Raw genomic sequence first — 22,539 nt, forward strand, 5'->3', positions numbered from 1 at the left:
AAACAGAGGGGGAAATTTACTATTGTTATTGTTTAAAAACATGACAGTAGGCATTTTCCAAAATGATGCATAACATTATAATGAATTTGATTGGATGTTGGATTTTTATTCATCTTAAAAAAATGATGCCATCTGTTGATTTATTTGCAGTGGAGAAGAATGCCCTGTATAAAGAAATATGTTTTAAAAGTTAATTAATGCAAAAAAGGTTTTTTTCCCCAGAAAAATAAAGTATTATTTTACTACAAAGAAAAGTACTGTGATTTACTTAGGTTAAAACTACTTGCAGATCTTAGTTTAATAAATTCTTCTTCTTCTTCTTTTTTTTTTTTTTGAGACGGAGTCTCACTCTGTCACCCAGGCTGGAGTGCAGTGGCAAGATCTCGGCTCACTGCAACCCCTGCCTCCTGGGTTCAAGCAATTCTCGTGCCACAGCCTCCCGAGTAGCTGGGATTACAGGTTCCCACCACCACACCTGACTAGTTTTCATATTTTAAGTAGCAACGGGGGTTTCACCATGTTGGCCAGGCTGGTCCTGAACTCCTGACCTCAGGTAATCTGCCCACCTCGGCCTCCCAAAGTGCTGGGATTACAGGCATGAGCCACTATGCCTGGCCAGTTTCAATAATTCTTGATAAGTACTTGTAGCCTAAGCTAAGTAATGCTTTCCTTCTTCAGAGTTGCACAGGTAGAAATAACTAATCATCTCATACTTTAGTGCATGGCTGTTCCTAAGCATTGTTTTCATATAGTTGTGTGGTTGAATGGGTCACGATAAAAGTAAAAACCAAAGTGAGATTAGAGTTACATAAACAAGATCAGTTTGCTGCCTTCCCCAGGGGTCAAGTCTACCAGATGAAGGTTTAAGTAATAGCTCCCAACCTGCGGAAGATGTTGAAATACTTTTCTTTCTCATTGCTGGATTATAGCTTTGTTTATATAGCATTTTTTCAAGATCTATGGAACATTTTGATGTGTTGGACATTTAAGAACTCTGTTTGTTATACAAACCATTAAAACCAAACCAAACCAAACCAAAACAAACCTTTCCTCCAGTGTGAAAATAGGTTTATTTTCAAGATTTCTTTTTGGTTTTCCTTCTAAAATGCCCCTCTCCTTTTTCTCTGTCTGCACCCTAATCTAGGTCCCCATAACTTTCAGGGTTACATCAGGGTCATTTTGAATGTTCTCACTGCTTCTAGATTCTTTCTTCCAGCTCCATCCCCCAATTCTAGGCAGCTCTCTACTTAAAGATGTACAGTAGTTATTCATTGCCAACTGGATGAAATTATTAATCTCAATTTGGACTTTCCATTTCAGGCCAGCTATTCACAGAAGCTGGCTTGTGACAAAGTTTTTACTGGTCCACAGTAACATGATAAAGTTAGGGTTGTATAAAGCTAAAGTTATTCATAATTAAAATTTCAATATTATTTTAGCTTTTTGTGATAAAATATTCTTCATAAAATTGAGTTGATAGTCGATGGAAGAATTTTAAAAAAATCTTCCTTGGGAAAAGTGAGTTGACTCTCTCTCTCTCTGAAAATGTTTGCTGGTCTGGGAAATTTAGTGAAGATTTTGTAAAATTCTTCCTTAACAGCCTCATTTATTCCTATCTCTCTGTTTTTTCTAATGTCCTCCAGCTACTTAAATACAAATGCTGCACTTCTGGTGACACCCAGATAAAATCTCCTTGCTTTCAGTTAGTCTTTAACTAACACCTTGTGCTTCCTCACTCATCTGCTTTAGCACTTATGAGAATATTTGTCAAAATTTCTGGCATTGGTTGTCGCCAGAATTTTTGTTTTTCATATATGTCTTTTCTCTCCAGTTTAAATATCTGTAAAAAAAAGAACTTTTTTCATTTTCTTTAATCTTTTACCCTACATAGATTGAAAATACAAAGAAGATTTGGTAAGGACATAGAAACTCTTATAAAATGTTTTGTACCATAGTATCCCCAAAACATTGTTATATATGGGTATAATGATTTAATATTTATGAATTATAGCGAATCTTCATCATCTATTTCCAGCTTTCTACTTTCCAGGTCCACTGGTGTTTGGTGTACCCATGTGACTAGTTTGTCCAAAGAGATGTGAGTGAAAGTGATGTGTCACTTCCAGATGGAAGCTTTTTGGGCAAGTGTAAATTTTCTAGCTCTTTTCTTCTGTGCTTTAGAAACTAGGAATATTCCAGTTGGTGACTGACACCTTAGTTGGGTCCCTAGAGTGAGTTTGATGTGGAGGAGCCCAAAATGACCTTCAGTGAAGTTGGAGTGTGAGCAAGAAATAAACCTTTGTTTTTTAATTTTCTGAGGTTTTGGAAGTTATAGATTATAACTGCATAACCTATCAATATTGATATGTTTCAATTCTTAATGAAAATTTTGAATATTCTTTTTTGATTATTTCTAACTTATTAATTTAAAATGTCAGATATCTATACTTTCAGTATATTCTATATCCTACATTTAAAAATAAAAAATAGAATGTTGAAAACTAAATCATTTCAATGAGATGACAACTCAAAATCTTATAGTATCATCCAGAAACATGTAGAACAGATTTAAAAATACACAGTACTGAAATTGGCAGGTTGAAAAGAAGACACATATGAAAGGTAACTTCTTTGGAAAGAAACAGCTATGCAGAGTACTTAAGAATGAAATTTCCATGTCTCATTAATACCTCTGAAACAGTTTTACTTTCTATCCCAAACTTTAATGATCCTAGAAAGCTGGTTTGAATCCGTTTTTACAGAGTTGTTTTGGATTTAAAATAACTAAAATTTGAGAGCTGGGAGAAATTATATTTAACACTTTTTTGTCATTCATGGTTTAATGTTTAATGAATAAGTTCTTCACTAAACTTATGTGGTGAGGGTCTGGTGGTGAAAAGTACTTTTTCAACTGGATATATTAGAATGAGAACAGCAAAGCAAGAATCTGGTAGAGTCACATAAAGGAGTCATGATCTGTGGGAAATTATTTTGTATGATTCTTCAAGATGACTGTACATATAAGCATAAAAGTCAATAAACAAGTGCCTAACCTTTAGCTCTAAATTAACTTTTGAGCACTTTGAATGCCTGGCACAAAAATAGTTGGAGGTTTGGCGCCATCTGGTGGCCAAATATCAACCTTTCAGATTCTCTTTTAAGGCTTAAATGAATTATTCTGCACTTTCCAATAAACACTATTAATAGATAAAATTATTTAAAATGTTGATTTCAAGAACTTGAGAACAAAAATCAAAGACAGATTTCTGTTATGTTACCTATTGTTATATAACAGAATTTCAGTCTTGAATGGGTTCTTTTATACTTGTATTTGATTTATTTATGAAAGCATTATACACATAAATCTGCTATCTTTTTCTTAATACAAGAGAAGATTCTTTTGCCAAAAGAAATCAGACTAGTTCAATAAAATCTAAATTTATTTTTTCACAATTCTATAAAAGATTGAGCTAGGGGTATGTGAGTGTATGAATATCAGAATTTATTTTAAAAATGCAAGAGGGAGGGGGGAAGGAGCTGGTAGTGACATTGTTAATTGTCTGCTTTGCAATAGCAAAGACTTGGAACCAACCCAAATGGCTATCAATAATAGACTGGATTAGGAAAATGTGGTACATATACACCATGGAATACTATGCAGCCATAAAAAAGGATGAGTTCATGTCCTTTGTAGGGACATGGATGAAGCTGGAAACCATCATTCTGAGCAAACTATCACAAGGACAGAAAACCAAACACTGCATGCTCTCACTCATAAGTGGGAATTGAACAATGAGAACACTTGAACACAGGGAGGGGAACATCACACACCGGGGCTTCTCGTGGGGTGTGGGGAGGGGGGAGGGATAGCATTAGGAGATATACCTAATGTAAATGACGAGTTAATGGGTGCAGCACACCAGTATGGCACATGTATACATATGTAACAAACCTGAACGTTGTGCACATGTACCCTAGAACTTACAGTATAATAACAATAAAAAAAAAATGGCCTGCTTTGTACCCAGGGCTGGGTTGGATTCTTTCAGTGGATGGTCTCAATGAATTTCCGCAACCATCTTTCCAATGGGAAGTGTTGTCCCAGCTTTACTGCTGGACCAGTGTCTAAGAGGTTAAGGACATAAATGCTCAAGTTTCGTGAGAAAGCTGTTTATTTTAGCAGAATGATTGCAATTGCTCATATTAAGCTACGACAGAAAACCTGGATTAACACCTCTTTTAGTCTTTTTTTTTTCAGCTTTTCAAGATAAAAGTTTCCTGTGTCTCCTGATTAAAGTGCTTCTGTGATTGTTGCTCTGCATTAAGTTGTATACTGCCTCGTTCTTTCCTTAGAGCTTCCTTTCACAATCCAGAAAGCAACTCGGTGGGGCACAGCATGGGGTAAACAAAATGCCAAGGGAGGGAAGACTTCATATTGGTGGAATTTTTTAGTTACCTCTCTAGAAACTAGTGGAAACTTCTTTGCTTCTCTTCTTTTTACTGACGATTTTAAAAAATAAATTGTTTTATTTTACATTCGGGGGTACATGTGTATGTTTGTTATATCGGCATATTTTGTAGTGGTGGGGATTGGGCTTCTAGTGTATCCATTATCCAAAGAGCGAACATTGTACCTGATAGGTAACTTTTCAATCCTTGCTCCCCTCCCACCCTCCTTCCTTTTGGAGTCCCCAGTATCTATTATTTCCATCTTTTTGTCCATGTGTACCCATTGTTTAGCTCTCACTTATAAGTCAGAATATGTAGTGTTTGGTTTTCTGTTTTCTGAGATAATTCACTTAGGAGAATGGCCTCCAGCTCCATTTATGTTGCTGCAAAGGACAAAATTTCATTCTTTATGGCTGCTTTTAAGTCATTTTTTTTTCTTTTGTAGTGACTCACTTTTATCATTGTTAATTAGATTAAGTGGGTCTTTGGTTTAATTCTATTTTTAGGGTAATGTAAACCGTAAGATTGCTTGTGTTCTGTGCTACTACACTTTTGTTCATTGCTGTATCTTCAGTGTCCAAAAGAAGCATTATACATATAGGTAGCAGGCACTCAATGGGTTTCAACAAAAAGACACATACATACATACACACACACACACAAAGAGAGAAAGAGAGAGCACACAAGACAGCAACAGGGAAGGAAGCAAAGGAAAGGAGGGAGAAAGGCAGAAGGGGAAAGGGGCTGCTTGGTAAAGGTGCAGTAGGAAGTTTCACCTACAGCACTGGGTATTGTGGAAGTCAGAGGGAGGAAAGTTAGTATCTACTGGAGGCTGTTGTGTGTCATTCACTGTTAAGCACTTTATAACTGTAATTTCATTAATCCCCAAACCAACCAAGGAGTTGGTTATTATTGTTTCCCTTTTCACAGATGAGAAAATTGAGCTGACTGTTCTTAAGTGATTTACCGGAGGTCATACAGCTCACAAGTGGCACAGTCAAGATTTAAACTTTTGTCTCTCTGACTTATGACTTACATTTTAAATGAGGTTTCATTTATTCATTCAGCAAATATTCATTGAACACTGTAGCACTCTTCTCCGGTAATGTCAGACCCTGCAATCCTATAGGCTAAATATTCCCCTAAAGTATTCCTATAGGCTAAGTACTCTCCCAAAGTATTTCTTCAGTCAAAACCTCTTCTCTGAACTCCAGATTCATATACCTACATGCCTTTTTGACATTCCCACTTGGGCTTTTGTACATACCTCAAGCTAATACCAGTCAAATTTTAGATTATAGATCCAAACTTGTTTTTTCCTCAGTCTCCATTTTCTCTGCAAATTACACGTAACCAACAATCCTTTATAATAAAAAAATTGGGAGTCAGCTCCAACTCTTATTTTTTTAACTCTCTAATTGTATCTTCATGTTCTCAGGGCTTTACATGACTTGCACCCGCTTCCGTCTCTGACCCCATTTCCATTCTGCCTTGTGTCTGTTGGTCATGCTGGCAGTTTTGAAAGCAGATCAAGTTCTTTCTCACAAAAGGATTTTGCACTTGCTATCATCTTTTTTAATGCTTTCTCTATCTTTCCTCTCAGGTCTCAGCTGAAATGAAACCTCCTCAGAAAAATTTGTTCCTGGCAAACTATAACTCAAAAGAAAAATAAAAAATTTCTAAGACCTTTGTTACTGTCTTTATCATAGCATTGTACTCATTTTCTTCTTAGTACTTAGAAACATCTATAATTGTTTTACTTCTTTGTTTACTCATTAAATGTCTGTATCCTTTATATACTGTAGGTCCTATGAATTCATCAAATTTATCTAGTGTTTGTTTGTTTTTTGTGGTAGGTGTGTGGCTTGGCACTGGGCTTGGTACATAGGAAATATTTGAGAAATATTGGTTTAATCAACAAATATTTTTCAGCAGACTGTCTTGAAGCTTATCTGTGTATTCAGAATGCTTGCTCTAAGGCACATAATTATATCCATTTTACAAACAGGAAGGTTTTTGTGTCTATCTCCAGCATCTAGCAAGGGGCTTTTTGCATAGTTGGTGTTCAATGACTATTCTATAAATGAATGATGATCAGAGAGGTTAGGTTGGTCCCCTACAATACTGAGCTTAGATTCTTTGGTACTCTGACCCTTTTACCTGCTATAGTGCGGGCATAAAGGGAAGCTTTGAGTTCTTCTGTAATCTACAGCATTTCTTCCTTTCACCCTGGAAGCCAATTCCGAGTAAATTCCAATCACAATCTATACCTTTTTTTTTTTTAATTTTTATGTTTTTAGAGACAGGGTCCCACTCTGTTTTCTAGGCTGGAGTGCAGTGGCATGATCATAGCTCACTGTAGCCTCAAACTCCTGAGTGCAAGCAACCCTCCTGCCTCAGCCTCCTGAGTAGCTAGGACTACAGGTATGTGGCTTCATACCCAGCTAATTTTTTGTTTTGTTTGTTTTTTGTAGAGATGGGGACTCACTATGTTCCCCAGGCTGGTCTCGAATACCTGCCTTCAAGTAATCTTCCCGCCTTGGCTCCTCAAAGTGTTGGGATTACTGGCATGGTCCACCCCGCCTGACCCAAGTAAATTTACAATTTAAAGAAAAGTAGTCTGGGTGCAATGGCTCCTAGTAATCTGGGAGGCTGAGACAGGAGGATTGCTTGAAGCCAGGAGTTAGGGACCAGCCTGGGCAACATAGCAAGATCCCCATCTCAAAAATAAATAAATAAATAAATAGAATAAGGAAACAAATGTGTTTGTTATGCAAACAGCGCAAGACAAAGAAGCCCCAGCTTCCAACCAGTTCAGTGATATCCTTTTATAAAATGACATTCTGTAGTTGCCTTTTTTTTACTGTTCGTTGCAGAGCAGGGCTACCGTATAGGCAGTGTGCCCAGTGTAGTCTGCAGTTGCCTTTTAAGATTGCATTACTTAAACTTCATAGTTAATTTAAGTATGCAAATTAACACAGTGCACTTGCAAAACTTTGTGATGTAGTCATTCAGTTTTTTGTTTTTTTTTTTGAGACTGAATCTCGCTCTATCACCTAGGCTGGAGTGCAGTAGCATGATCTTGGCTCATTGCAACCTCGTCTCGGGGATTCAAGCAATTCTTGTGTCTCAGCCTCCTGAGTAGTAGATCACAGGCACCTACCACCATGCCCAGCTAATTTTTTGTATTTTTAGTAGAGATGGGGTTTCACCATGTTGGCCAGGCTTGTCTTGAACTCCTGACCTCAAGTGATCTGCCTGCCTCCCAAAGTGTTGAGATTACAGGCGTGAGCCACCATGCCCGGCCTCATTTTTGTTTTAGTAGTCATCAGATATAAGATTACTTTACCCTAAAAGAACAAGTTAATGAGATGAACTCTATCAGCTTTTAAATCAGTCTGAGATAATTTGTACCAGTTGGATTTTCATATACATGTTCATTTCATTTAATAATTCATTAGTAACTCCAGCATACAGCAGTGAACCAACATGAAAATAAATTACTTTTTGAAACGCTAGGGCTATTTTGTGTTCAATTGGTTATTAAATGTTCTCATGTGATATTCTTGCAAATTGAATGTCATCTCCCTTGAGATTTTATAAGTGCTTGGTAAATATCTTCATAGTCTAAAACAGGGATTGGCAAACTGTGGCCTGAAGGCTAAATACAGTCTGTTTTTGCGTGGCTGCAAACTAAGAATAGTGTTTGCATTTTTAAATGGTTGAAAAAAGTCAAAAGAAGAATAACATTTCATAACACATGAAAATTCTATGAAATTCAAATTTGTATCTGTAAATAAAGTGTTGTTGAGACACAGCCGTACTCATTTATGTATCGTCTGTGGCTGCTTTCGTGCTGTAACTCCACAGTTGCATAGCTGTGACAGAGATTGTAATGGCCTGCAAAGCCTAACATATTTACTCTCTTGTCCTTTATAGAAAATGTTTGCTGACCCCTCCTCTGAAATATCTCATATCAGAGACTGTCCATATGTCCTCAGGTCCTACCCCTGTAGTGCAGTGGTTTTGCTACTGCCTTAGGGCTTTCTTCCGGTCTTAGCACCCTGCCTGTGTTCCCAGCAGGTGGGAAGGGTCCATGAATCAACACTTCTAGGGAGTAGCCCTCAAAAAATGAGAGCCAATGGATAAATACCCCAGCTCTCTTGCCCCTAGGTTGGGCATGTTCTACACCAACTCCGAGTCTCCCACAGTGGTAACTGCTTTGATAAAACACACTTCACTGACTTCCCACTTTACCAGTGTCTCCTGAGATCTCCTCCCAAATCAACAACTTGCAGGGGAATCTTGGTTGCAGAGTGTGCTGCTAGGGGAAATCCAAACTAAGACAAATGTGGATTATTCTCATGTATATTATTTATGGTGTCACTTTGATGTATAAGTTACTCAGGTGTGATGAAAAATTTATAACCAAACATTTGGGCCATTTTTTTCTTACTACTAAAGGAAAGAGAGATTTTATTAATTGATAGTTTTATTTTGTATGACATTTATTGGCCAAATTTATCCTGAAAGATGCAGTTTGATAATTTTCTCATATTTTGAACATAAATGCCTATTCCAGGAGAGTGATTCTTGAAGTATTGAATTAATCTTTCATATTGCAAAGTCTTTCTTTCATCTTTTGTAAAATTTATATTTTCTTGTTTTATAGTAATAAAATTTTCTGCTACCTCCGCAGAAAACTTCTGTTCAAATTTTATTTTGCATCAATAATAGATGGAAGCAAACCTATCTAAGAGGCAGTCAAGGTAATTTTTTTCATATGATGATTAGCAATAGGTTCAGAATGTTTAAAAAGAAGTATTTCAGAATCTGTGGAAATGTTTATATTTTTTCTTTTTATATTCCTCATTTCCCCTGCATAGTGGTTAAAATCAGTTCAATAGCATCAGACTACACCTCTGCCATTTATCCTTTGTTTGAGACTGCATAGGTGTCCATACTTTGAATATAACTTTGATATTATTACTTAAGTTACATCACATATTTTATCCATTTTCTTAGTGAACCTAATACTTGATGTCCCTTGACCATTACAAGGAGTAGAACAGATAATTTAAGAGATTTCATTGAGAAAACCCTGAGGAATAAAATATTTGATTTATTTTGACCACATTAATGTTTTATTGTTTAAACTAATAAACAGACTGCCTCAAATTACTATCAGATTTCTAAGTTTTTACCTTTTTTTGGTATATGAGGATGTAGTATATTGTTTAAAAACTTTGGAGGACAGGTTTAGTGCCTCACACTTGTAATCCCAACACTTTGGGAGGCCAAAGTGGGAGGATCACTTGAGCCCAGGAGTTCGAGACTAGCCTGAGAAATATAGTGAGACTCCCATCTTTACAAAACAAACAAACAAACAAAGAAAACACACACACACACACACACAAACTTAGCCGGGTGTGGTGATGCATGCCTGTAGTCCCAGCTACTCAGGAGGCTGGGATGAGAGGATCACTTGAGCCTGGGAGATTGAGGCTTCAGTGAGCCTTGATTGTGCCACTGCACTCCAGCTAGGGCAACAGAGTGAGATTCTGTCTCAAAAAAAATAGTATAGTTGGATTGTAACACAAAGAATAAATACTTAAGGGGATGAATACCCCACTTTCCATGATATGATTATTACTTTTTGCATGCCTATTAGTCTGTTCTCACATTGCTAATGAAGACGTACCCAAGCCTGGGTAACTTATAAAGGAAAGAGGTTTAATTGGCTCACAGTTCCATATGGCTGGGGATGCCTCATAATCATGGCAGAAGGTGAATGAGGAGCAAAGTCATGTCTTACATGGTTGCAGGCAAGAGAGCTTGTGCAGGGGAATTCCCTTTTATAAAACCGTCAGATCCCGTGACACTTATTCACTACCATGAGAACACTATGGGGGAAACCACCCCATGATTCAATTATCTCCACCTGGCCCCACCCTTGACATGTGAGGATTATTACAGTGTAAGATGAGATTTGAGTGGGGACACATTGAAACCATATCACCTATATCAAAGTATCTCATGTACCCCATACATATATACACTTTTTATGTACCCACAAAAATAATAGAAACTTTGGAGACATCTTGTAATACGAAAAACGTTGAATAACTGTATTTAAAATACTATCATTTGTGTGAAAAAGGATACACACATATACTTGTATATATATATGATATATTTAGAATGATACACAGGAAACTAATAGCAGGGCTTTTCTTTGAGAATGGGAACTGGGAGACTAGGGTCAGAGGTAGGAAGAAGCTATCTTTTTCACAGAGTATACTCTTTTGCGATATTTGTATTTTTCTTCTGGCTGTATGAAGGACGTTAAAAATAAGTAAAGAAAAGAAGAAAGCCAGCAAGCAAGAAGATGACGGGCATTAGAGGGACTCAGGGTTGAACACCAATTATGCTACTTACTAACTGTATGATTATAGTCACATTACTTAATCTCTCTGCTCTCACCTATAAAGTAGAGATAGTTATATTTATTTCATATAATAGTTATCAAAATTGTATATACATGTAAAAACACTTAGCATACTGCTTGGCACATAGTAAGTCTTCAGTAAATGGTTATGTGACCATATGAAATGATTAATAATTAAAGTAATCCTCTGCCCTGACTTCTACAGAGGGTAGGTTCTTCATTTGTTGATCTGTTCCACAAGTGTTTTCCAGTATTATGTCACTGATAGGCACAATAATTGGTCCAGGAAGTCACATTGCTTCACTTTTGTCATACATAGTTGGTCAAAACAGTCACAAGATTCAAGGGGAGGGGAAGTAGCCTCCACCTCTCATTGAGGAGACTAGCAAAAAATTTGCATTCATCTTTAATCTACCACAGCCTTCCTTCTGCTTGCAAATTATTTACATCTCTCCCACATGCAAAATGTACTCACTTCCCTTCTAAGGTCCTTTGAAATGCCAATTTATTATAGCATCAGCTCGAAATCCTCATTTGAATCAGATCCAGATGTGGATGAGGCTTCTCATGTGTTGTTCCTTGGATACAGCTCCTAAATTCAGTTCTAGTTGTTCTGAACATGTGTACATTAAAGAGCAGATTATCTGTCCCTCTCCCACTCCTCCTTGTGCCCACTCCCTGCACGTAGTCTGCTAGGACAGAGCCACAACAGATGTTCCCATTTGAAGTTTGGCATGGTGGCATGGATCTGTAGTTCCAGCTTCTTAGGAGGCTGATGTGGGAGGATCAACTGAAGCCAGGAATTTGAGGATATAGTGTGCTATGTTTGCACGTGTGAATAGCCACTGCCCTCCAGCCTGGGCAATGTAGTGAGCTCCCTCCTCTTAAAAAAAATTTAGAAAGGAATTTCCATTTAAAAGGAGGACAACAGAAGGCTTATAGCAGTTAGTTATTATGACAGGAAGAAAAAGCCTCTTCAAAAATGTCCAGTCCTAACCCACAGAACCTGTGAATATGTTACCTTACACAGCAAAAGGGGCTTTGCAGATGTGATTCAGTTTAAGGACTTGAGATGGAAAGAATATTCTGGTTTGTCTGTGGTCCAAATCTAATCACCTGACTCTGTGAAAGTACAAGGGAAGACAGCACGGTGAGTCAGAGGCTGCTGCTGGCTTTGAAGATGGAAAAAGGAGGCTGTGAGTTAAGGAATATCATGACATCTAGAGGCTGGAAATGACCCTCATTTTACAGCTAGCAAGAACGTGGGGAACCCAATAGTGTAATCTCAAGATACTGAATTCTGCCAATATTCAGAATGAGCAGGAAACAACTTCTCTCTTAGAGTCTCCAGAAAGGCAGCCCTGCCAACACCTTGGTTTTAGTCTGGTAAAAAATGTATATAGCTTCTAATCTAGAGAATGATAAGATAAAGAATATATGATGTCTTACTCCACTAAGTTTGTGGTAATTTGGTATGGCAGCAATTGAACTCTAGCTGGGCACAGGTTGCCAATTCCATGATCGGGTCCCAGTTCTGGCCCCTGAGTATGTTTTTGTGCTTTGGGCTCTATCCTCTGGGCTCTATCCTCTGGGCTCCTTGGTTCTATCCCCTGGATCATCCTTTCTTTGGTTTACCATGCTCCATGTAGATAGTTGCATAGATTTCTCATGCTTTCTAACCTCTGTAGAACATGGGTGGCCTATGGGCTCTTCTTTTTAACTTACTTGTCTCCTTTAGTCTAAGTCAATGGTGTTTTGTTAGTACAATTTTCTTAAAAGTTTTGTGGGTTTTCTATAAATTTTGTTGGGGTTTACTCTGTTAGATAACACCACACCCTCAAATCTGTTCAAGAGCAGTTCCTCTTCAGCTTGGGTTGACAGTCAAGATACTGTGAGACAAAGCCCCTATTAGACATAGAAGTCTGTTTGTCTAATGGAGAGGGTCAACAGAAAGTCTTATAGCCACATCCTTCAAGTAAGTAATCTCTATCCTGAAACTGCTTCTTATTTTGAGAGCCTTTTGTCATCTGGAGAGGCTGGGAATGAGAAAGAGTTTTATATTGAAACCTAACTTGTGCTGGTTCCTTTATCGTTCCCCTGAATTTTGGAGGAACAGAATAGTTCCTTTCTCAGTTCATCTTTCTGTATTCATATCTTATCATACACAGCTAAAATAAACCAGTTAGCACTTTTAACATTTTGCCTAACAAATCTTGGCCAAATCTACCACTTCATTAGGAATATTTTCTATTTTCCATGTTTTCATAGGTGACAGCGTTGCAAACTTGCTTCTTCTGCATAACATGTCACCTTTTTCCAACCTCCAATAACAATTTCCTCATTTCCAGTTTTGGCCAAACTCTTTGAGGCCTGTCCAGAGTTTACTAACACCCTCCTTAAGGACTTTCCAGCTTTTGCTAATGGTCACTTTAAGGGCCTATATGTTTTTGACCCCATCTGGTCCTAAAGTCAATGTTGTATGTTTTAGGTTTTGTTGTGAAAGCACCCCCACAACCAAGTTCTGGTTCAGTTAACTATTGCTGCCTGACAAACTAACCCAAACCTCGGTGGCTTGAAACAATGACCCTTTTATTATAGCTTGCATTTTGAGGATTGAAATCTTGGACAGGGCTCAGCTGGATGATTATTCTGTTTTATATAACATTGCAGAAGTCTCTCAATGCTACTCTATAAATGGTCTGGTCTCTGAGGCCCACATTTACTTCACAACATGTCTGAGGCCTTAGCTGGGTTGGCTAGGAAGCAGTACATAGCTGGTATAGTCTACCTAAGTAAGTGTACCACACCTGTTCTGTGTGGAAGCCCCAGGGTAGCTGAACTTCCTACATGAAGGTTCAGGGCTTGAAGAGCAAGTGTTCCAGTTATTAAGGAGGCTGCATGGCCTTTTGTGACCTACCCTCCAATGCCATGTAGCATCACTTATGCCATACACTATTGATTAAACAGTCATAGTATTCTCAGATTCAAGTTGAGGGACATCAACTCTTCCTCTCAGACAGAGCATCAAAGAATGTATAGCCATCTTTTATCTACCACAGACATATTTTTCAATGTTTTTCAGATATTATTACATTGGTAAGAAATCCTTGAGCCTCTTACTGAGAACTAGATTAATTTGTGTCATGTCAGCAAACAAAACAGAGCAAATTCTTTTGGAGATTCATCCATAGATGGCTGAGGGCAGACCTCCTTCCATGGACCTATGAATTAGCAGTTATGGAAGGGAAAGAAAGATACTCATGGAATTAGAGAACTGTTTTAAGAGCATGAACTATTAGTCACCTTGCCTAAATCCCTATCTGGCTATTCCATTTTCTCTGTGTGACCTGGAGCAAATGAATGATGTGTTTAAGTTTTAGCCTCAGTTTACTCTTGTCTACAGATAATAATAGTAACAATAAAAATAATAAAGCCTTTATAGGATTGCCTGAACAGTTCAGTTAATATACAAGAAGCAGTGTTTTTAGTATTCAGCCGAGACTTGCAGTAAGAAACATATTTTACAGTATATATATATATATGTGCTAAATGAAACAAAAGTATCACAAAATAACCCTTCTGCTTGCTAAGTATGATAATGATATACTCTGATATTTTCTAATATATTCTATTTTTAAAATTTATGTTGGTAAGACCCACACTACCTTGTTTTCCCAACTGACCAATAGGTCATAATTGCAGTTTGTTAGAAATTTATATAAATGAGTTTTCAATGTTGATTACTTGGATCCATTGCATCTTTATGTAAGGCCATTCATAAATAAGTGATGCTGAGACTGAGTCTAAAGATTAATAAACATGACTTTGTGGCTATAGCTTTCAACTTGGACCTCAATTTTAAAACAATTATTTCTCATTTTGTGACTTTAAAAATTCTATGAGTATTCTACTTTTACTTCTAATATTTAAAAAGACTCAGCTAAAAAAACTTTAAACAACTTTATTTTAGAAGAAAAACGTGTTTCCTTTCTGTAAATGGAAAAGCAACACTTGCCATAATTGTAAAATACCTGCTAAATATATAATGAGACAATTATTAAATTCTCATTTGATACTCTGAGCCCAAGGCTGGCTCTCTCATTCAAAAGCAGTATTAGTAAGTCGTGAAGACGTTCTGCAGGAACACTGGCACTGCCATCTCCTTGTGACTAGAAGAGAAAGAGAATTGAAGAGGGATTTCTTCCTCACTAGCCCCACATGTACCATCATATGATGGATCCCACTTTGGGACACTCCTCATAACATTTGGGCCTACCCTACATATGAGCTTCATTATTATAGTCAAATCAGATGGTTCATTATTTCTGGAATGACTACTTTTCCCAACTTGGATACTTTGTACAGTTTCCCCCTTTGAATTAAATCATAGCAAATTAAAGTGCTTTCTTTTGCCCTTTCTAAAATGTATTTGTGTCTGCCAGCTGATTATAAACACACTGTAAAACAACTGTTCTTAGCTTTGAATACACTTTGGAATTACTTGGGACCTTTGAAAGCACTGATGCCTGGGACTTAAACAGAAATTCTTATTAATTTGTTTGAGGTGTGATCTGGACAGTAGGACTTTTAAAAGCTCTCAGTGATTTTAATATGCATCCAAGATTGTGAATAGCTGACTTTAAGTAACATTTTACTATTGTCTATAATCAAAGAGAGTTTCAAAACATTTGTCTTGTCCTGAACTCCTAAACATTTTTTTTTTTCCAAAAGGAATTTTGTAAAGGACTAAATGCATGATAAAGAAGCATTTTTAGGTCTCTGTATTTCAGTAAACTATGAAATTTAGAGTAAGAAATGCCTATAGAGCTTTTTAATTTTATAAAATCAAAGGATACAAATCAGAAACTTCATAGCCATCATAAGAATAGTGTGAATGGATGCTTTCAATTAGCTCTATGGAAATATTATTTTTATTTTGTGGTTTTATATTTATTTATTTATTTTATTTTGAGATGGAATCTCACTCTGTTGCCCAGGCTGGAGTGCAATGGTGTGATCTCGGCTCCTGCAACCTCCGCCTCCTGGGTTCAAGCAATTCTCCTGTCTCAGCCTCCTGAGTAGCTGGGATTACAGGTGCATGCCACCAGACCCGGCTAATTTTTGTATTTTTAGTAGAGATGGGGTTTCGCCATGTTGGTCAGGCTGGTCTCGAACTCCTGACCTTGTGATCCACCCACCTCGGCCTCCCAAAGTGCTGGGATTGCAGGCATGAGCCACGATGCCTGGCTATTTTGTGGTTTTAAAATCTAGCTTCAATATTATGCACTTTGGGAACTATTATCAATTCTTTAGTAAACTGTGTAGTTTATGATAGAACATACAATTTTATAAGAAAAAAATAACATGAAGGGTACAACTTTCCCTATAATCTGCAAATGAACACGTGTGCAACTGCCTGCATTGCTACATGTAACTTTATATGTAGGATATTCTGATTCATTACTGTGTCCCCCCCACCCAAAATCTCATCTTGAATTGTAATCTGCATAATCCCCAAATCCCCACGTGTCAAGGGAGAGACCAGGTAGAGGTAATTGAATCATGGGGGCAGTTTCCCCCATGCTATTCTTGTGATAGTGAGTGAGTTCTCACAAGATCTGATGGTTTTATAAGTGTTTGGTAGTTCCTCCTGCATTATTTCTTCTTCGTGCTGCCTTGTGAAGAAGGTGCCTTGCTTCCCCTCAGCCTTCGGGCATGATTGTAAGTTTCCTGAGGCCATCCCAGCCATGCTGAACCATGAGTCAATTAAACCTCTTGCCTTTATAATTTACAGTCTTGGGTAGTTTTTTATAGCAGTGTAAAAATGGACTAATACAATTACATTCACTCTTTCTGAGCAATGTCTTTGTAAAACTGGTTTTGGTTTATGTAAGAAGGAGTGCTTTTCTTGTTCAGCACCTGGGTATGAATTTAATTAGTGAAAATAAATATGATCTAATGTTTTATTGAGCTTTATGAATAATTGGGTAATTTGGTTAGCACTGTTACCTAAAAAGGCCTGGAAGAAAGCAGAATCAAAAAAACCAATGGCTCTGGTGAGGAGGAAGTTATTGGCATAGTCATGTGATTTACTCTATATAGAATATAATTAAAAGTAGGTGTACATCTGTGTGTTACTGTAAATGCTTCTGTATTTTGTGACTTGGTTCAGAGAGAAATGTTATAAAAATAAAATAGCTACTGATGTATGTTCCACATTTAAAATGTGGTTTCAAAACTAAAGGGTGTGTAGGAATGGCTTCCTGTAGTGTGCCTACTCACCAGCCAGCTTGTTTTGAAGGCGTAAGACCAGAGAACATATTGTGATGTAAACCTGTCCTTGGCTCTGAAAATATGTAGGCAGCACAGATAAACAGGTTGGAACTGTATAGAACCCAAAACTAGTTACGTATAAAAGCAACTTAAGGAGAGGTTTTCTCCAATTGGCAAACAACCCTAAAAATTTGCTTGATGTTACAAATTAGGTAATGAAACTGAAAGAAACGTTTAGAATCTATCGGTAAAAAAAAAAAAAAAAAAAAAAAAAAAGTCTGTCAACCAGGCTAAAGGAAGATTGGATTACTTTTCTATTCTCTTTCTAGACAGACCAAATTATTGCCATTTGAAAAGGTGATCAAAGAATATGTAAATAAGAAAGGTATGTCATGTATGTCAGCTTTTAAAAATAAGCAATTCATTATTTCTTTTTTCACGCTAAATCAACATTCACTTTTATCCCCAATTTTATTTGTAACTTTACATTCCACACAAATGTGGACCTTCCCCCACCATTCTCATGGAAGCAGTTCACCTTATTGCACCGACTTTTAAAAAATCTCCTCCCAGATTATAACTTCTTATGCCATCTAATTTCTTCATTTCTGTCTTTCAATCTGTGATTCTGCTGATAACTGATCACATCACAGCTAAATGTCAAGGTCTATGCTATTTGCTGCTGAGTTTTTCATTCCTAGCATATGAGCCCCTAACATGTGAATGTCTATTTATGTTCTAATTTTCCAGAGCTGCCGTATTTTAAGAGTTGTTCTAGAGACACTAGCCCTTAACCTTCTCTTATGGTTATTAGTAATGGGAATTTGGGGGCAGTGTTAACGGTTACATAAATGGAAAAAGCACCATAGAGGTTTTTAGCATCTCCTGAGTCATAACTATTTTGTCTTCCTGTACATTTCTATTTGGGAACTAATGTGTTGAACTGAAATTGATTGATCCAGAACACTGAAGTGGAAATATTCATAAATAGAGATGAAGAAGGAGGGGGGTAAGGGGAATGAAAAAGGGAGATTTTGATTTGTAGATATGTAGTTGGGTGAAATAAATATTAGCTCTGTAGCTGGTAGTGGAGATACCTGCACACTTCCTTAGGTATAGGACATTATAATAAGGCTTCCTTGCTAACCCCACTAGTTAACTTACTTTGGGAAGTGATTTACTTTATTGCAGTGTAAAAGGTCATTCCTAATACTTGCTAATTAAGGCAGCAACCTGGCAGCGTGAATGATGCCAGTTTTATGAATGATCAAATCAGTTTGGATTGTGGCTGATAAAGCTTTGGAAAACTATTGTAGCAGTTCATCAATGGGGAAAAAAAAAGCAGAAACCACAAGTAAAAATCTTCCAGATAGTAGGGAAAAAAGTAATGAAATTTAATTGTTCAGATTGAAGGAGAATGGAAAAGTAAATAAAAACTGTATTGATGTTTTAAAATTTAAGCAGAAAAAGGGTTATGTTAACTCAGTGATTTAATTCTATTATCTGGCTGTAGATGATTTTTAAAATTGTGAATGATTAGTGACTGAGAGAATACATTTATTATAAACTCGATGCTAACAATGTGACAGTGATATAAATAATAAATGCAGAATAAGTGATTTCCATAGTGGGAAATCACTGTTTTGGCACAGATAGAACTTCTTTGCATATTACTTGCCTAGGGACAGAGAAATATTACTATTAAAAATGATTTTTAAAATTCTTTTACCAAGTTATGATGTTAAGTCACATTGGTGGTGAGGTAGCTTCTCTCTGTAGCAACCATCTGGTTTTGGGTTGTGATAGTTCAGTAGGGCAAAGGTACCATTGCAAAACCCCTGCACTCAGTCACTCTCCATCTCCATGTTAGCTGTGTGCCATAGTGCACGCAGGTACAAACTCTGACTTGCATTTCAAATTTTCCACGTCCTGTTTTCTCTTGCCCTTAATTTTCCTTGTAGGTTCTGGTGGATGTGTTGCAGAAGTTTGTTCATACATTAGCATCTGTTCTTTGACCTTCCTCATCTGTGAAACAGTGTTGTTACATACCTACATTGGATAGGTATAATGGAGAATTTTATTTTGCAAGATATTTTCAAATATTTTTTTCTTATGGAGCTGAAGAGTATACTATTAATTCATTTATGAAGAGACTATTATGGGAGGAACCTGGCTGTACAAAATAATATGTGTATTACTGAGGTGTTTTTGGCTGCAGAACCAACACTCTCTCTAGTGAGTTTAGGCCAAAAAAGGGAATGAATTAGAAGTATGCTCCACAGGCTTAAAAGCAGAGGGAGTGTTGAAAATTCAAGGCCTTGGGAAGGTCAGCAAACAGGGCCTCAAGGGACCTGTATGATGATCACTCACAGAGAATCTCTGTAGGGCACTAGCCTTCAAATGCCTCCGCTCCAAGTTCCTTCTGTCCTATGTGACTTTACTCAGATTTCAGATTCTAGGAGAGAGGCTGATTGCAAGCTTGGGCTGCGAGTCTTCTCCAGGGCCAACATGCTCACCTTTTGTTTGGAAGACCCATCCTGACTTAAATAGAAGCTCATGGGAAGAGCAGGGTACTGTTAACAGAATACAGTGAAGAGGGTGTAGGGCCAGACAAATAACAGATATCCATTACAAGTCCACTGAAGCACACTACCAGTTCTTAAACCTCAAAAGAATCTGGAAGTAGGATAAAATAATTTATCTACTTGATGATGACAGTTTTCTACTGTTACCATAACAGGTACCACAGACTGGTGGCTTAAACAATTGGAATTTATTTTCTTTACGATTCTGGAGGCTAGAAATCCAAGATCAAGGTGTGAGAAGGGTTGGTTTCTTCTAAGGCCTCTGTCCTTACCTTGTAGAGGGCCGTGGTTCTCTGGTGTCTTCACATGTCTTTCCTCTATGCGTCTGTGTCTTAATCTCTCCTTATAAGAATACCAGTCATACTGGATGAAGGCTCACCCATATGGCCTTATTTTACCTTAATTACCACTTTAAAGGCTCTATATCCAAATAGTCACATTCTGAGGTAGTGGGGGTTGGGATTTTAAAATATAAATTTTGGGTGTGGGATACAATTCAGGTCATAACAACTACCTAGTAAGTTGTAGGTTCAATTACAATGTCTTTAAGTGGCTAGCCTGGTAAGTCTTTAGCCAACAATAGTTAATAAATATTGTTACATAGCTCAGGCATTTGTGTTGAGAACTAGGTACCTGATACTGCACAGGGTACTCTGATCCAAAGATGGCTAAGTATGGTTTGTCCTTTTAGGAAGCTTACTGATATATAACATAAACATGTGTATGTATGTGTGCCTATGTCTAGCTATATATATTTACATTTGTGGCACTTGATAATAACATTACCTAACCTCAGAAGACAAACATCAGTTCCAGCTTTGGCAAACTGCAGCCTCTCTTTTGTTCTCAGAGAATTTATAATCTTGTATCCATCTTCCACAATACTTACTGTTTAAGTCTATTTCTACAAATGGCCCAGAGGTAACAGCAACTCAAGTGAACCAAGAATGAAACTTAAAGTAGGAATTATTTTGTGTTTTATCTTTCATTGTCTTCTTTTAAGGATGTTTTTCATAGATTCTCATATTTCTTGTTGAATTTTTTTAGGAGAGGGAGAGTTTGGTTTAAATAAGGCCACATATTTGCTTAGGGAAACCTCTGGTGTGTAAGATTTTGTTTCTTAGATTTTTGACATTCAGCAAGTTATTTTTCTGTGTATTAAAAACTTTATCTTTATCAGTCAGGTGTGGTGGCTCGTACCTCTAATCATGGGGCTTTGGGAGGCTGAGCAGAAGGATCATTTGACGCTAACAGTGTGAGACCAGCCTGGACAATATAGTGAGACCCCTATCTCCACCAAGAAACAAAGAAACAAACTTTATATTTATAAACACTTGCACATAATACATGAAAACATGCTCGTTGTAAAAATTCAAACAATGTAGAGGAAAAAGTCACAGAAGAAACACAGAGGAGAAAGTCAACACTTCTCTTCACATTTTCTCTCTTTAACTCCTTTTGTCCTCTTCTCCTCTCTAGTGACAGGCATAATTCAAGAGTGTGGTTTGTGTCTTCAAAAAATTATTTTCAAAATCACTGAAGCATATACTCAGAATTTGGGAACATATTTATTTAGATAGAAATAGACTTATAATGTAATTCTTCAATGTTATTCTTAGAACATTGTTCTAAGACTTCTCTTTCCTCTATTAAAAATATTTGTTGTTGGTTGGAAATTTAATACTAAATCCTACTGCTGACCTGCCTTTTCTCCAGGACTCTTGAATAAGAAACAACAGCCCAATAGAGGGCAAAGTACAAGTAATAATTTCTAAAACAGAATCACAAAGCAAGTGTCCCATATCTTTAAATCAGATTTACCTCAGAAGACACCTGTATAAAAGGAAGATGTCTCTATGAAGTGGTGATGGTCCATGAGGAAGAGGCCTGGAAATCTAAGCAGGGCTTCTAGCTCCCTGCTTCCTGTTTAAGTCCAGGTACTTACCCCACCTATGGGTGAGCATGGCAACCTGCCTCAGAGGCCAGACTTTGCTCTGTGAACTGACAGTGTAGGAATAGGCAGCAATAGAGTAGATGAAACCTACTCTTGCCTTTAAGAAATAGTAACTCTGGTCAGGCACAGTTGCTCATACCTTTAATCCCAGCATTTGGGGAGGCTTAGGTGGGTGGATTGCTTGAGGCCAGGAGTTTGAGACCAGCCTAGCCAACGTGGCAAACCCTGTCTCTACTAAAAAAAGAAAACAAAAATTAGTCAGGTGTGGTGGTGTGTGCCTGTAATCCCAGTTACTTGGGAGGCTGAGGCATGAGAATCGATTGAACTCGAGAGGCAGAGGTTGCAGTGAGCTTAGTGACAGAGTGAGGTTTTGTCTCAAAAAAAAAAAAAAAAAAAAAAAAAAGTAACTCTGCCACTAGTAAGATTTCATTCAAGAATGAGGCTGACATTAGCAATTCTTCCTCCCATAGCAGGCAGAAGAGTAGTTAGAACATGGGTGGACACATGGCTGGGAAGCATAGGTGGTATTAAATCCTCTCCCAGGGGCTGATATAGAAATACAAGGCAGAGGATAGAAATTTCTTTTCCAGCAAACATATTTTGGAGATTTTACCATCTCAACACATAGAGATCTAAATCATTTAAAGTGTCTTATTATTTTATAACTTACATTTATGTAGGATTTTAGGATTTCATAATTTTCCCTTCATTTCACTCTCACAACAACTCTGCAATAGGTCTTGTTTCATAGATACAGGAGTAAAACCTTTACATGGACAAGGGATTTGTCTATGAATTCAGGATCTATGGATGCTTGGTTCAGTTTTCTT

The sequence above is a fragment of the Macaca fascicularis genome, chromosome 6 (assembly GCF_037993035.2).
Source record: "Macaca fascicularis isolate 582-1 chromosome 6, T2T-MFA8v1.1".
Classification (NCBI taxonomy): Eukaryota; Metazoa; Chordata; class Mammalia; order Primates; family Cercopithecidae; genus Macaca; species Macaca fascicularis.